We start from the raw sequence: 14,957 nt of genomic DNA, 5'->3' as shown, positions 1-14,957 counted from the left end.
TGTATTCCACAAGAAAATATTTATAGTGGTACAGCTCGTGGGAGATGTGATGCACATCGATTGGTGGATCTCTGCTGACTGGGGTGATTTCACGTAAGAGATGAGCCACTAAGGTCCGCGGTGATCGTTGCCACCGTTTATAAGCTTTGCTAACGTATAGCGCTTGCGCTTTAAGGTAGATGTCTGTTAGATGTAGCCCTCCATTGCGTGTCGGTAGCGTCAAGGTATCATATGAAACCTTAAATATCTGACCTCTACTGACAAAATAACCAAGCGCTGCTTGCATTTGGTGTGCTATGGTTCGTGGCAGAGGCAGCACTTGAGGAACATAGTTGACTTTGGAGGTTATATAAGTATTGGCTAGTTGCACTTTTTGTATTGCATTTAAATTACGCAAGTTGTGTTGTTTTATGCTTGCTCGTAATGTGGCAAGTAATTTTCTATAATTGAGAGCGGCTGTGCGGCGGATACTATTCGTATATTCTATTCCAAGGCATTTTATTTTTTCCACAGTGTTAATACGTCCAGCGGCTCTGATCTCTATGCCCCTACCAAGAATCATAATACCAGATTTATTGCAGTTGAGTTTAGCTCCTGACGCCAGTTCGTAGGTCGCCACAACTTCAAGTACTGTTGCCACCTCGCTTTCATCAGTCACAAGTACCCTTACATCGTCCGCCTATGCTTGACATATGATCTTCTGTCCGTGTATATGTAGTCCACGGAGTTGCCGAGTCAGGGATACTAAGAGAGGTTCAACCGCAATCGCGAAAAGCGTCATGGACATGGAGCAACCTTGTCTTACTGAACTGTGAATACTGATCGGGTGACTGAGTTGTCCGTTGACACTGATTCTTGACGTGCTATTCGTCAGTATGTTTTTCACGGAGGCTATAATTTTCTGTGGGAAGTGCATGGCTGTCATATACCGGAACAGGTACGAATGATTAACTTTATCAAAAGCTTTTTCAAAGTCGAGCGACATCAGGGCACAGCGAATGTTGCAGGCGTCCGATATCGCTATAATGTCTCAGTAGTCGCATAACGTCTGAAATATCGTTCTATCCTTTCCCACACGTGTCTGGTAAGCTCCTGTCACTGTACGAATAACTAAATTAAACCTTTGCATCATGATACGGGCGAAGATTTTATAATCACTATTGAGAAGTGTTATGGGTCGAAGATTCTCCACGTTTTGCCTCTTGGTGTTTTGGGGACTAAGACTACTGTACCTTCACAGAATTCCTTTGGAAGGTCAGTGTCGGCATTTAGAATTTCATTGCAGACGAATGTCAATTTATCAATTATTTGTTCGCGAAAAATTTGATAAAATTCAGCGGGTAGCACATCTGGTCCAGGTGATTTATTCTTTGGGCTCCTCGAGATGGCATCTTCGACGTCTTCGTCCGTTATTCTTGCTGCGAGCACATCAGCTTCTTCTGGAGTGAGTCGCTGTGTCGTCCTAGCAGTGAGAGCTTGCTGCGCTGTTTCATCTGTCTGTGTATGGGCCAGCAATTCACTAAAGTGTCGATGGATCTCGTCTGGTATTGCAGCTTGATCTGTCACGAGTCTCCCGTCTGAAGTTTTGAGTTCCGTCAGAATTTTCCGTTTTGGTCTTTTGTTCTCTTGGAGGATGTGGTACATCGATGTTGTTTCTTCTCATATACCGTTCTGCAAACGCGTTCGTATTTTACAGCCTTCGAGATGGTGTCTCTGCAGGGTGAGCAATTTTGCTTCTATTCTGTTGATTTGACCATAGTTTGTTATGATTGTAGCATCCCGAACGCACAAGTCTCTCAGACAGCTGAAGTAAAAGTCTAGTGTCCGCTTCCGCCAGGCGACTTTTTCACGGGAGTAAGTTTTCATTGTCTTTATTATTGCGGGCTTCGCGCAGTTTAGCCACCAATTCAGCGCCGTACCGTACAAGTGGAATTTCCTTTCACTTTCTGCCCAAGTGGTGTGGAAGGCGGCGTGACATCCAGGATCCGAAAGATGAGCAACGTTTAGCTTCCACTGACCTCTCGCCCTGTAAGTTCCTTGTTTCTCTAAATTTATCGTACATATGTACGCGATATGATCAGAGAAAATAGTGGGCCATAGTTCGGACTGTAAAACGTGTCTCCTTAAATTGGACGTTGCGTAAATCCTGTCGATACGACTGGCAGAATGGCTGGTGATATAGGTGAAACCTAGCTGATCACCATGTCTTAGTTCCCAAGTATCTAACATATGAAATTCTCTGACGATGTTCTCCAGCTCCAGAGATTTGTTAAAATTTGGCGTCTGATCTTTGGGGCTCAGCACGCAATTGAAGTCACCCGCAAATATTATTTGTTCAAATCGCGCCGCGAAAAGGGGGGCGATGTCCTCCTTGAAAAATTCGGCCCTGCGGCGCTTGTTTCCGGTTCCTGACGGCGCATATATGTTGATAAACCTGGTGTTTATCGTGACAGCGAGACCTCTACTGTTCGGCAGTTTCGTCACGTCTGTAAGTAGGATCCCCTCTTTAGTCATAATCGCTGTGCCGAGGCTATTGTCATTGCCAGGATTGATGACGGCGTTGTAGCCAGTGATGTCGTCCAAACGGACAGCCATTACTTCTTGCAGCATTAAGATGTCAACATCAGCGGCGTACAGAAAATCTTGGAGATTACTCAGATTGAGGGTGCTGCTAATTTTATTTATATTCAAGGTCACAATTCTGTACGCCTGCAAGGACGACATGTCGACTATACCGTGTCAGGTGGGATACTGTTTGCCAGGTGAAGTGGATGTTTGCTCTACTTAGAAGAAGTCGGCATCAACATCTTCTGCACGAGCGTCTTTGATGGTGATTTGTTGCCGGGTGGACACACCCCCCTGCGGGTTCGGGGGTTAGAATAGGCCCGCAGTATTCCTGCCTGTCGTAAGAGGCGACTAAAAGGAGTCTCAAACGTTTCGGCCTTCTGTGATGGTCCCCTCTCGGGTTTGACCTCCATCTATCTAAATTATTCCGAAGAGCGAGCCAATTGGGGAAGGGCACCTTACATGGTGCACTGTATCCTTCGTGCAATTAGACCTATAGCCGTCTTTCTCGTCGTTGCAATGGTGTCCCGCTCGTTTTCGATCTCTTGGGCGATTACCACGCTGCACTCTGCAGTGTTTCTTTTAACTGTGACGACGACCTTGGCCATTTTTGCACCTAAGATCCAGCACGGTAGCCAGTCCGTTGTGGTGGGGTCGCCATGTACCCTCTTGGTTGTAGCCCCCTGACAACACAGGGATCGCTCTACTGATGCCTGCGCCGTTCACTCCCCACGTATGCCAAGGAGTAGATGCCCATCTCCCTGGGGCATCGGGACTCCCGGCAACGGCCATCCTGCCAGGTGGCCTTTGCTGTGGCTGGGTGGCGCCCGTGGGGAGGGCCCTTGGTCGGAGTAGGTGGCATCAGGGCGGATGACCCGCAATGAAGCGTGGTACATCATCTGTCGCTGGCGGCCAGCCGTCAGCAGTCTCTAAGCGTTCGAGAGCCCATTTTAAAGGTAACGTTTATGACCCCAAATCGTTCCCCTCCCTCGCCACACCATGGGAGGAACGACAGGCATTGCGTGACACTGAGACGTATTCGCCCAGATATCTTGTCTGTACCAGAGCTGATGGGGAATCTTTTCTATCCGTGAAGCCTCAGTTCTTTGTCGAACATTTAGAGGACAAGTTCGGTGAGGTGGAGGGCTTGTCTAAGATGCGGTCTGGATCGGTGTTGATAAAAACGGCATCCTCTGCCCAGTCACGGAGGTTGCTCAATTGTGACAAGTTGGGGGATGTTTCCGTTAGCATCACGCCGCATAAGAGTCTGAACATGGTCCAGGGTATTATATTCCACCGGGATCTTCTTCTGCAGTCCGACGATGAATTACGCGCCAACCTCGAACGACGAGGTGTTCACTTCGTCCGGCGCGTCCATCGGGGTCCGAGGGATAATCAGGTCGCCACCGGTGCCTTCATCTTGGCCTTTGAGGGTGATGTCTTACCCGAAAAGGTTAAGGTGATGGTTTACCGTTGTGATGTGAAACCATATATCCCTCCTCCGATGCGGTGTTTTAAATGCTGGAAGTTCGGGCACATGTCATCGCGCTGTACTTCCAGCATGACGTGTCGGGATTGCGGGCGTCCTTCGCATCCCGATACTCCATGTGCCCCACCTCCTATCTGTGTTAACTGCGGAGAACACCATTCCCCCTGCTCACCGGACTGTAGGATATTGCAGAAAGAACGGAAGATAATGGAATATAAGACCTTGGACCGGCTGACCTATCCCGAGGCTAGACGGAAATATGAGAGGCTCCATCCTGTGGCAATGCCGTCAACTTACGCCGCTGCTGCAACGCCGGTTCTCCCGTCATCACGAATCGGCTCTAAGATCGGTCAGCATCCACCGGCCCCCTTGCTTGTGGGGGGCACTTCACACCCTGTTGCTCCTGCTCCATCTTCTCCAGGAGCAACACCCTCCCAACCATCGGGGACATCAGTTCCCCCTTCCCAGCCGGAGAAGCGTACGACTTCTTCGGCTGCTCTCGCCAGGAAGGGATCCCTTGGGGACCTCCCTTCGCAAGTTCCGACCAGTGGCAAAGCGGACGCCCGCAAGTGGTTGAAACAACCGCCAGTCCCTGGTCGTCGGGCCTCGCGGTCGTCGTCTGTCCCTGAGACTGACCCAGTGAAGCCCAAGCAGCCTGAAGAGCCGAAGGCACAGCGTGATAAGCAGAAAAGGAAGAAAGTCCCCAAGACCAACGGTAATGCGGTGGCACCGATCCCGCCGCTCCCTACAAGCTCTGCCTCTGAGGACGAGGTGGAGATTCTGGCGTCCGCTGAGGACCTCGCTCTTGCCGGTCCCGCGGACGCAATGGATGGCATTTGCACGGATGCTCCATCGGAGGCAGCAGGTGCCCCAGTGGCGTAATCTGCCTTCCCAGTCCCATCACGCCTTTCCCAGCCATGGACAACACCATCCTCCAGTGGAACTGCAGCGGTTTCTTCCACCACCTAGCTGAGCTCCGTCAACTTATCAGCCTTCACCCTTTCTTCTGCATTGCTCTCCAGGAAACGTGGTTTCCAGCAATGCGAACCCCCGCCCTCCGTGGCTATCGGGGTTATTATAAGAACCGAGCAGCTTATGAAAGGGTGTCTGGTGGCGTCTGCATATATGTCCTTCACACTCTGCACAGCGAGTCTGTTCCTCTCCAGACGCCTTTAGAGGCTGTTGCTGTACGCGTGTGGACGCCACAGGCTGTTACCGTCTGCAGTCTTTACATTCCACCGGATGGTGATGTCTCGCAGCATGTCCTGGCTGCACTGGTCGCCCAATTGCCGCCACCTTTCTTGCTATTGGGCGACTTCAACGCCCATAACCCTCTGTGGGGTGGGTCAGTGGCAACAGGTCGAGGCACCATCGTTGAGCATTTATTGTCGCAGCTCGATCTCTCGCTGTTAAATGATGGTGCCTTCACTCACTTCAGTGTGGCGCATGGCACCTACTCCGCCATTGACCTTTCAATCTGTAGCCATAGCCTCTTACCGTCTGTCCAATGGAGTGTGCATGACGACCTGTGTGGTAGTGACCACTTTCCGATCTTTTTGTCACTACCACAGCGCCACTCTTCTGGGCGCCCTAGCAGATGGGCTATGAATAAGGCTGACTGGGACTTGTTCTCCTCCACTGCCGCTTTTGAGCCTCTCTCTACCGACGACATTGATGCGGTGGTTCAATCGGTCACCACCGGCATCGTTACTGCCGCCGAATCTGCCATTCCCCATTCCTGTGGGTCCCCTCGGCGGAAGGCTGTGCCTTGGTGGTCGCCTGAGATCGCTGAAGCGATTAAAGATCGCCGGCGGGCGCTCCAGCGTCACAAGCGACACCCCTCCCTCGACCACCTTATCGCCTTCAAACGGCTGCGTGCGCGGGCCCGCCTCCTTATCCGCCAAGGCAAGAAGGAGTGCTGGGAGCGGTATGTGTCCACCATTGGCCTCCATGTCACTCCCTCGCAGGTCTGGGCCAAGATTCGACGCGTCTACGGCTATCGGCCACCTGCCAGCGTCCCTGCGCTCTCACTGAATGGAGCAGTTTGTACTGACTCTGACGTCATTGCCAATCGCTTAGCAGACCATTTTGCTATGAGTTCCGCTTCTGCGAATTACCCCCAGGCCTTCCGCTCCATTAAAGAGCGGATGGAACGTCGGAGCCTTTCGTTTCGCACCAACCACCCAGAATCTTACAATGCTCCATTTAGTGAGTGGGAATTTCGCAGTGCCCTCGCTGCTTGCCCTGATACCGCTCCTGGGCCAGATGGCATCCACTGTCAGATGCTGAAACACCTTTCAGTGGACTGCCAGCGGCGCCTTCTCGATCTTTACAACCGTCTTTGGGTCGAGGGGGAGTTTCCGTCGCAATGGCGGGAAGGCATTGTCATCCCCGTTTTGAAACCTGGAAAGAACCCTCTGGAGGTGGACAGCTACCGTCCCATTAGCCTCACCAACGTTCTTTGCAAGTTGCTTGAACGGATGGTGAGCCGGCGCTTGCATTGGGTACTGGAGTCTCGGGGCCTTCTGGCTCCATCTCAGGGTGGGTTCCGTAAAGGCCGCTCCGCCGCCGACAATCTGGTGAGCCTGGAGTCGGCCATCCGTACTGCCTTTTCCCGCCGTCAGCACCTGGTCGCTGTCTTTTTCGACATGCGGAAGGCGTACGATACGACGTGGCGTTATCACATTCTTTCTACACTTCATGGATGGGGTCTTCGGGGTCCTCTGCCGATTTTTATCCGCAATTTTCTGTCGTGTCGTACCTTCCGCGTGCAAGTCGCGGCCTCGTATAGTTCCTCCCACGCCCAGGAGAACGGTGTGCCACAGGGCTCTGTTTTAAGTGTCTGTCTGTTTTTAATAGCCATTAACGGGCTTGCTGCGGCCGTGGGACATTCTGTCTCCGCTTCCCTGTATGCTGACGACTTCTGCCTTTATTACAGCTCTACTGGCATTGCAGCTGTTGAACGTCAGCTACAGGGCGCTATCCGTAAGGCGCAGTCTTGGGCTGTAGCGCATGGGTTTCAGTTTTCGGCAGCCAAGACCTGCGTTATGCATTTCTGCCGACGCCGAACAGTCCATCCTGAGCCGCGGCTTTATCTTGCCGACGAACTCCTTGCTGTGGTGGAGACCCACAGGTTTTTGGGGGTGGTTTTCGATGCCCGGTTGACTTGGCTGCCTCATATCCGGCAGCTTAAACAGACGTGTTGGCGGCATCTAAACGCTCTGAGATGCTTGAGCAACACCCGCTGGGGCGCCGACCGCTCTACACTGTTGCGGCTCTACCAGGCGTTAATCCAGTCCCGTCTGGATTATGGGAGCCTGGCTTATGGCTCAGCATCCCCATCTGCGTTACGGGTGCTGGACCCGATTCTCCACAGCGGGATACGCCTTGCCACTGGTGCTTTCCGCACCAGCCCTGTGGACAGCGTACTAGTGGAGGCAGGTGTACCTCCACTGCGGTTCCGACGCCAACGTTTGCTGGCCGCTTATGCTGCCCATGTACTAAGCTCGCCCGGGCATCCAAACTATCGCCTCCTGTTCCCGCGGTCGGTCGTCCGTATGCCAGAACGTCGGCCGCGGTCTGGTTGTACAATAGCGGTCCGCGTCAAAGAGCTTCTCTCTGGGCTCCAGGGTTTCACTGTTCCACCTCCTTTCCGGGCTACTTTGCATACACCCCCATGGTGTGTTCGTCGCCCTAGCCTTCGGCTCGACTTGGCACAGGGCCCTAAGGACTCAGTCCCTCCTGAGGCCTTCCGCCGCCGCTTTTATTCCATCCTGGCCACGTATCAGGGCTCTGGTGTTGTTTACACTGACGGTTCGATGGTTGCTGGTCGTGTCGGATATGCGCTCACTCTAGGGGACCATTCCGAACAACGTTCCTTGCCGGATGGCTGCAGCGTTTACACTGCTGAACTGGTCGCCATCCTTCGTGCCCTAGAGTATATCCGCTCCTGCTCAGGTGAGTCCTTCGTTATCTGTAGCGATTCCCTGAGCGGTTTACGAGCTCTCGACCAGTGTTTCCCTCGTTCTCGTCTGGTGATGGCTATCCACGAGTCTCTGCATACTCTCGCCTGTTGCGGCCGCTCTGTGGTCTTTGTGTGGACCCCCGGTCATGTCGGTATCCCGGGTAACGAACATGTTGACCGCCTGGCGAAAGAGGCCACCAGCAAGCCATCTCTGGACCTTGGCCTCCCAGAGACTGATTTGCGGGCAGTCTTCCGCCGCAAAATCTTGGCGCTATGGGACGCTGAATGGCGGGAACTGACAATGCGCAATAAACTCCGTGCTGTCAAGGAGACGACGGCTGTGTGGCGGTCATCCCTGCGGGCCACTCGCAGGGACTCGGTAGTTCTTTGCCGGCTCCGCATTGGCCACTCCCGGCTGACACACAGTTATCTACTGCGCCGGGAGGACCCTCCTCTATGTCGCTGTGGGGCAGCTTTGACAGTGGCCCACATTTTGCTGGCCTGCCCCCTTTTAGCTGTGGTCAGGCAGACATTTGCGCTGCCTGCTACGCTCCCTGCCCTTTTAACAGACGACTCCACTATGGCTGACTCAGTTTTACGTTTTATTCGGGCAGGGGGATTTTATCATTTACTCTGAGTGTTTCTGTTTTCTTTTAATGATTTGTGTTGATTCTGGCCTTTGGCCTATGGTTTTACACTGATTTTTTAATGTGTTTCTCAGTGGTTGGCCTTTCCTTTTTATTACTATGGTCGGCCAACCACCGTCACACTCTGTGTGCTTTTAGTTCGTTTTGTCTTGTCTTTGTCTCAGTTTCTCTTGTCCTGTATCGTCTGTGATCTCTTTTGTTCCTCGTTTTTATTCTCTGTGGGTGTTCTTTGTCTTTGGAAAAAGGGACCGATGACCATAGCAGTCTGGTCCCTTTAATCCCCCAAACCAACCAACCAACCAACCAACCGGGTGGACACATCTTGTCGACGGTAGGGTGCCGTCCGTCCTGAACGTTGTGGTATGTCAGCCATCTCTGCATCATGGTTTTGCCCCTCCATGTCATCCGCCCAATCTCGCGTGCACGTAACTTCCCGCGTGTCCGTTTTTGGTACAGGTGGAGGGTCCTTCGGACTAGCTGTACCACCTGGAATGTGGATTCCACTGTCGGGTTCAGTGTCCTCGTTTCGGGTCTTCGTTTTTGTTGTTTGATCTTCCAGAGGAGCTGCTTGTGTCGTCTCCGCCAATTCTTGGCCTATCTGTTTCGCCTTTTCACGCAAGATTGGCGCGATTACTGCTGCTCCCTGACGGGCTATTCGACGTTTCTTCCGTTTCTTTGGTGAAACAGTTGTAGGCTGCTGGTCATTATCCTCCGATGTTGCAACTGTGTCCTCTTTGTGGTGCCCGACTTCTTCGAGTGGTTTGCACATGCCTTCTTCTGCCGTCTTAGCCTGGTCTTGTTCTGCACACCTGTCAGTTTCCTCGTCTTGTGAGTGTGCTGGACCAGTAGCTTCTGTGCTGCTAGTATCCATGGCTACGGTACCATCGGGAACGTCGGCATAAGCAACTACCACCCTGTCGAAACACGTATCTGGGGCGACGTCACTGCGAATTGCGGCGTCGTACGTCACGGGTAGCGTGGCCATCTGACTAGGCGGGTCTCGCTCCCCAGTCGGCAGTTGCGTCACACGCCGCTGAACAGACACACTGCTCGCGGACGTGTTGGGTCGAACCACAACCCGAGCAGGTTCTCGCCTGGCCATCGTAAATGATGATGGCTCTATATACACCAATCCAGAGATACGATGGGATATGTTTCAGCATGTCAATCTTAACTTGCCTGACTCCATTTAATACTGGATACTTGAGCAAGCTAGACCATTTTCCGGCGACATTGCTGATAATGGCGACATAGTCTCTCAGTTTGTTGTTAATATCCTCGGGCGATATTTCAAAGGGGAGCTCAAAGATTCGAACCGTTGTTATTCCCACTCCGGCACGCGAAACCGTGACCTGCCTTGTGTCCGTCTGAATGTTTGAATTTTGCCACCCCACCACACGTTTCTACAATTTGGTCGCACTTGTCAGAACTGGATAACTTAAGGAACACAGTCGGACTTACAATCGACAGGTGAATTCCAATCAATTCATCCACTTTGATCTGAAAAGTTTCTTCGATAAATGCCTCAACTTCGTAGGATTTCGGTCGGGCGTAGCTCGGATAGAAAATCAACTTCAAAGTATCGCGTCGCGTTGTCTGTTCCATTATGTCTCATTCTAGAAATGTGCTCGTGGACTATGACTAACGCAGAAAGCGCGCACTCACCACACAGCGCCGGCCGCTCGCAGCGATAATGTAAACACCACAACAGCCGCTCCCCACGTCCGCACAGCAGCTAAAATAAAATTCGGTCGTCTTTTTAATCCAGAAACTTTTCTGTCGTGAGTAATCGATCAGCATTCTTCGTATTTTAGGCTTCGCACATTGTAACCACCAAGCTATGGCAGAACTGTATAGCGGGAATCGTTTCTCGCATTCTTGCCACACATTAGTAAATGCTACGCGACATTCCTCATCTTGTAGATGTGTAATGTTGAGTTTCCATATGCCCCTCGCTCGGTAAGTCTCTTGTTTTTGCAAATTTACTGTGGTGATGTACGCGGCGTGGTCAGAAAACATAGTGGGCCAGACCTCAGACTGGAGTACATGGTTCTTAAGGTTGGACGAGACGTAAATTCTGTCTAGCCTGCTTGCTGAGTGACTGGTAAAATACGTGAAACCGGCCTGTGCGCCATGGGTATGTTCCCAGGTATCGGTTAACTGCATTTGGTGGACTATTCTTTCCAGTTCTGCGGACTTGTTGAAATTCGGTGTCTGGTCTTTCGGGCTAAGTACAGAATTAAAATCGCCGGCTAGGATTATATAATCTTGACGTGTACCGAATAGATGAACGATTTCCCTTCTAAAAAAATCCGCTCTAGCACGCCTGTTATTGTTGCCTGACGGCGCGTAAACGTTGATGATGCGGGCATTGTTAACAGTCACTGCAACCCCTCTGCTGTTTTCAAGTTTTGCTATTTGTGTGACACAGATGCCTTCTTTCGTGAGAATTGCGGTTCCCAGCTCTGCACCGATACCGGGGTTTATTATGGCGTTGTCTCCACGTATCTTTTCTAATTTAATATCTGTTACTTCCTGTAACAGTAGTATATCAACGTCAGCTGCGTATAGAAAGTCTTTCAGATGTTGTAAATGCAGGGAGGAGCGTATCTTATTAATGTTCAACGTAGCGATTTTGTAGGCTTGTGCTGCGTTCATATTGTCCTACTCATTACCGAAGTCAATATTCGTCATACGAAGTGCTGTCGGTGGAAAATCCTTTTTCACATGTATGTTCCGGCAATGTGGTGTCCATCGTGTTCTGTTGATCTCTTGGGGCAGGAATCTGTTCCGATCCTCCAGTTTCATTCAATTCTTCATCTTGATTCATTTCCTCCGATTCATCAGCCCAGGTCTCTTTTTCTGCATTTCTAGTATCAGGGAAAACCTTGTCTGCATCGAAATTTGCTAGCAGCTTCAACCTCTCGTGTGACGAATGGTTTGTTGACATGGTGCATGGTGTATTTGATTTGCCTTGCAAAGGGTCAGGTGCCTGCATACTCAGAACCGGATTACTATGTTGTTCTTCATGCAGTTTGTTGCTAATCTGCTTTGCTTTTTCTCCCAATGGCGGTGCCAGTTGTTTGGCGCACTTATGAGCTAGTCTCCTCTTTTTATGTTTCCTTGGAGGACTGACTCTTGGGGATGTTTCATCGTTTTCCATTACCTCTTGGGTTTCTTGCGCTCGGTCCTGTTCTCTGGCAAGTGATGGGTTGGTTTCCTTGTGGTTTTCTGGAGACTGCTCATTCTGAAGGACTATAACCGGTTCAGGAGTTTGTTCTATTTGAACAGAGATATTAGGTTCTTTTTCTTGACTCTTTGGCTGTGTTGTCACCGTCGAGTCGCTAACTTCCATTATCACTTCATTGTCCCGAGCTGCATCATCCTGAGTAGCGCCCCAGTAGCGTCAGGAGCTTCACGCGTATGGAGTTGTCCAGCGGCTGCCGCTACATAAGTTAAAGGCAATGTTGACATGGCTGGGGGTCTCACTGCTTCGTCCGCGGGTAGATGGGCCACTCGGCGTTGTATACACTGCGAGCGGACATGGCCTGTACCGCCGCAAGACGCGCAGGTTCTTGGCTGCCCATCATATATTACTATAGCCCGATAACCACAAACATTCATATACGAGGGTATGTGCTTGTGTAAATCAACTCGCAGTTGCCTGATACCACTCAAGACGGGGAACTTGCGAGCAGGAGACCACTTTTCTGCAAAATTGCTAATTATTCTCCCATAAGGAGCTATCACGGAATTGATCTGCTCAGCGGTGATTTCAAATGGCAGCTCAAAGATACGGACAGTCCTTAATCCAAAGCCAGCATGCGTAACACGAACTTCACTAACATTGCCATCGTGATGTTTGAACTTAAACGTTCCGCCACTAGATTCAACAATTTTGTCACACAATTCCGTGTTTTTAAGCTTGATATACACAATGCTGCTCACAATTGAAAGGGAATACCTATGATATCCTCAAACGAAATTTTCACGACTTCCTCTAACCATGTCTCAATTTCGAACCAATTTGGTCTCTGCCCTTTCTGGTCAAAAACAAATTTCAATGTGTCTCTTCTATTAGGCTGACCCATCTCTCCTTCTAATATGAATTCATCAAGAGTCTCAAATAACGCAGCTAACTACTGCAACAGGTGCTCGACTTACTGAGCGCAGCGCAGCAGACCGCAGCGCACAGCACAAGCCGGAGGTCCGCACACCACGGCTGCCAAAAGCCGACTGCCACTCGGCCACCTCGTCTGCTGGAACTACAGCTGTGTCTTTGGCGAGTGCTTGCGGAAAGAAGACATTTGTCGATTCGAAAACGCATTCAAAACATCGCACTGGGCCGGGGTTAACGTCTAATGCCAAGCTGCAGTGCAGCCGACCAAGCTCCCACTCGCGAATCGTTTAACGAAAGCATCCGTCCACGTCGATATCCGATCGGGGCTAAATCACCGGCCCACTTATTTACTGCAGTAGCAAGCATTCTATCGACATGCAGTGTCGTCTAATGCAAATGAGAAAGGTGCTGTGCATTCTTTTTCACGACTTACTGCAGCGAAGCGTACAGCTCGATACGCTACACTGATATTGCTTGCAGGGTTTTGACGTTCACCCTAGCCCAAGATTGTCCTGTTTGCGATGGAGCTTGGTGTTTGGGTGGCGACAGTTGTGCTACAGATGGATTATTATAGGCTCGCTACGTTAAAATGACTGCGACAGGTATGCACTTAAATATAAATAAGAACTCGTAGTTCGCAAATACCAACATACTCTTTGCTGGAGCCGAAATTTGATTGGTTTATAGATCTCGAAATGATGTTTAATTCGAAGGGCATACGCTATGGAATGTTGTGCGCTTTCATCTGGTAGGCAGTTTTGTCTCGTATTTCAGACACACGCTATCTGCCACGTACACGCGTCGTTGTTACTACTGAGTGGCGTTTCGCGCGGAGAAGGAGTGACCGCAAACGCGTGCTTTACGTAAAATTCTTCGACGAGGATGGGATTCGAACCCACGCGTGCAGAGCACATTGGATTAGCAGTCCAACGACTTAACCACTCGGCCACCTTTTTTTTTTTTTATTTTTTTTGGCCTCCCTTCTCCCCACACAGCCCATCCATACGCTCACCTTTTTGTGCCTTCTTCTGCTAGCTTCTGCGCTTTATTAGTTGAAGTTTTTTATTTCTATTTTAAATTTTTATTCTTTTTATTTTTATTTTTTTCCGTGGTCATATATCTCAGGCTCACAACCTCTCATGCTCGTCTTCTCGTAGTAATAGCATGAATGTTTCCGTTTCTTTCTGCATTTGGCGGTGTTTCAGTTTCCTGAAGGCGTGATTCAAAATTGTCGTCTCTTAGAGTTGAGAGCATGGTCGCCGATATTGCAGCCGTCCTGTGTTCTTGCAGTTATTGACTAAACGTAACTGGGTACTACGTACTATTTTGTGTTCCTTGGGATGATGGAGACAAAAACAAGATCATAGGTTTCACTTTCAGCACCGTAAATAATAAATAGAAAGTAAAGTTCCGTATAGATGAAAGATTGGTATATAGAAAGAAATACTGCCTCGTCTGTGTTAAACCTCGTCAAATTATAATATACATGTCTTCTGAGTAACGTAAAAAACCATAAATAAATACTGGTCCCACAAGTTTGTGATCCTGTTAGGATGCTGCTTCTCTTTGACCTTAGGTGCACACATTGTACAACCCAGGAAGCAATGCAGTCCTGAGAACTGACAAATGGATACCCTGATAATAGAAGAAAGAAAGAAAGAAAGCAATGATCGTTCTCATTGGTGCGTACACTTAAAGCTTCCCATCATCCAAAGCAACGGTGAGAATTCTGAAATTTTTCTTTATACTTTCGTAATCGTTTGATCGCGTAATATTCGGCAATAAGATACATATGAAAATCAGAAAGCGTAGGCGTTTTAGTCGTCAGCATATAATATAGGTACTGTCCAATTAACCAGGTATAGCTATTATTTTCAGATTTCGGAAATAATTGCCAGTCCGGTTGGGATATATCTTGCAGCTTTACCGAGGTAAAGCGGTATCCTTGAAAGCGACTTTAAAAATATTACCTCGCCAAATGTACGAGCCTGCAAGGGCTAAAATTCTGTTTGCAATATCAGTAGGAATAGGGAGAACAGCGGCAACATGGTAAATCTTGCTGAGAACATAATAATTGACGAAATGTGCTCTCTGAATCCTGTCTAAAGACCGCATATCGTGCTCTCGAATCAAAGCTCGAAGGACGTTGAGCTTCTGTTCCCAATTCACTCT

At 49.8% G+C, this 14,957-nt stretch overlaps 1 non-coding gene across 1 annotated transcript; it reads right to left on the bottom strand.

Moving 5' to 3' along the window:
- Positions 1–13,659: 13,659 nt before the first annotated feature.
- Positions 13,660–13,741, bottom strand: Trnas-gcu. Its single transcript has one exon. It is a non-coding gene; the product is annotated as a tRNA-Ser (tRNA).
- Between the last annotated feature and the right edge of the window lie 1,216 nt (positions 13,742–14,957).

The sequence above is a fragment of the Schistocerca piceifrons genome, chromosome 2, assembly GCF_021461385.2.
Source record: "Schistocerca piceifrons isolate TAMUIC-IGC-003096 chromosome 2, iqSchPice1.1, whole genome shotgun sequence".
NCBI classification, from domain to species: Eukaryota; Metazoa; Arthropoda; class Insecta; order Orthoptera; family Acrididae; genus Schistocerca; species Schistocerca piceifrons.
Note: the sequence above shows the minus strand (reverse complement) of the source record. Positions and strands in the feature narration are given on the sequence as shown.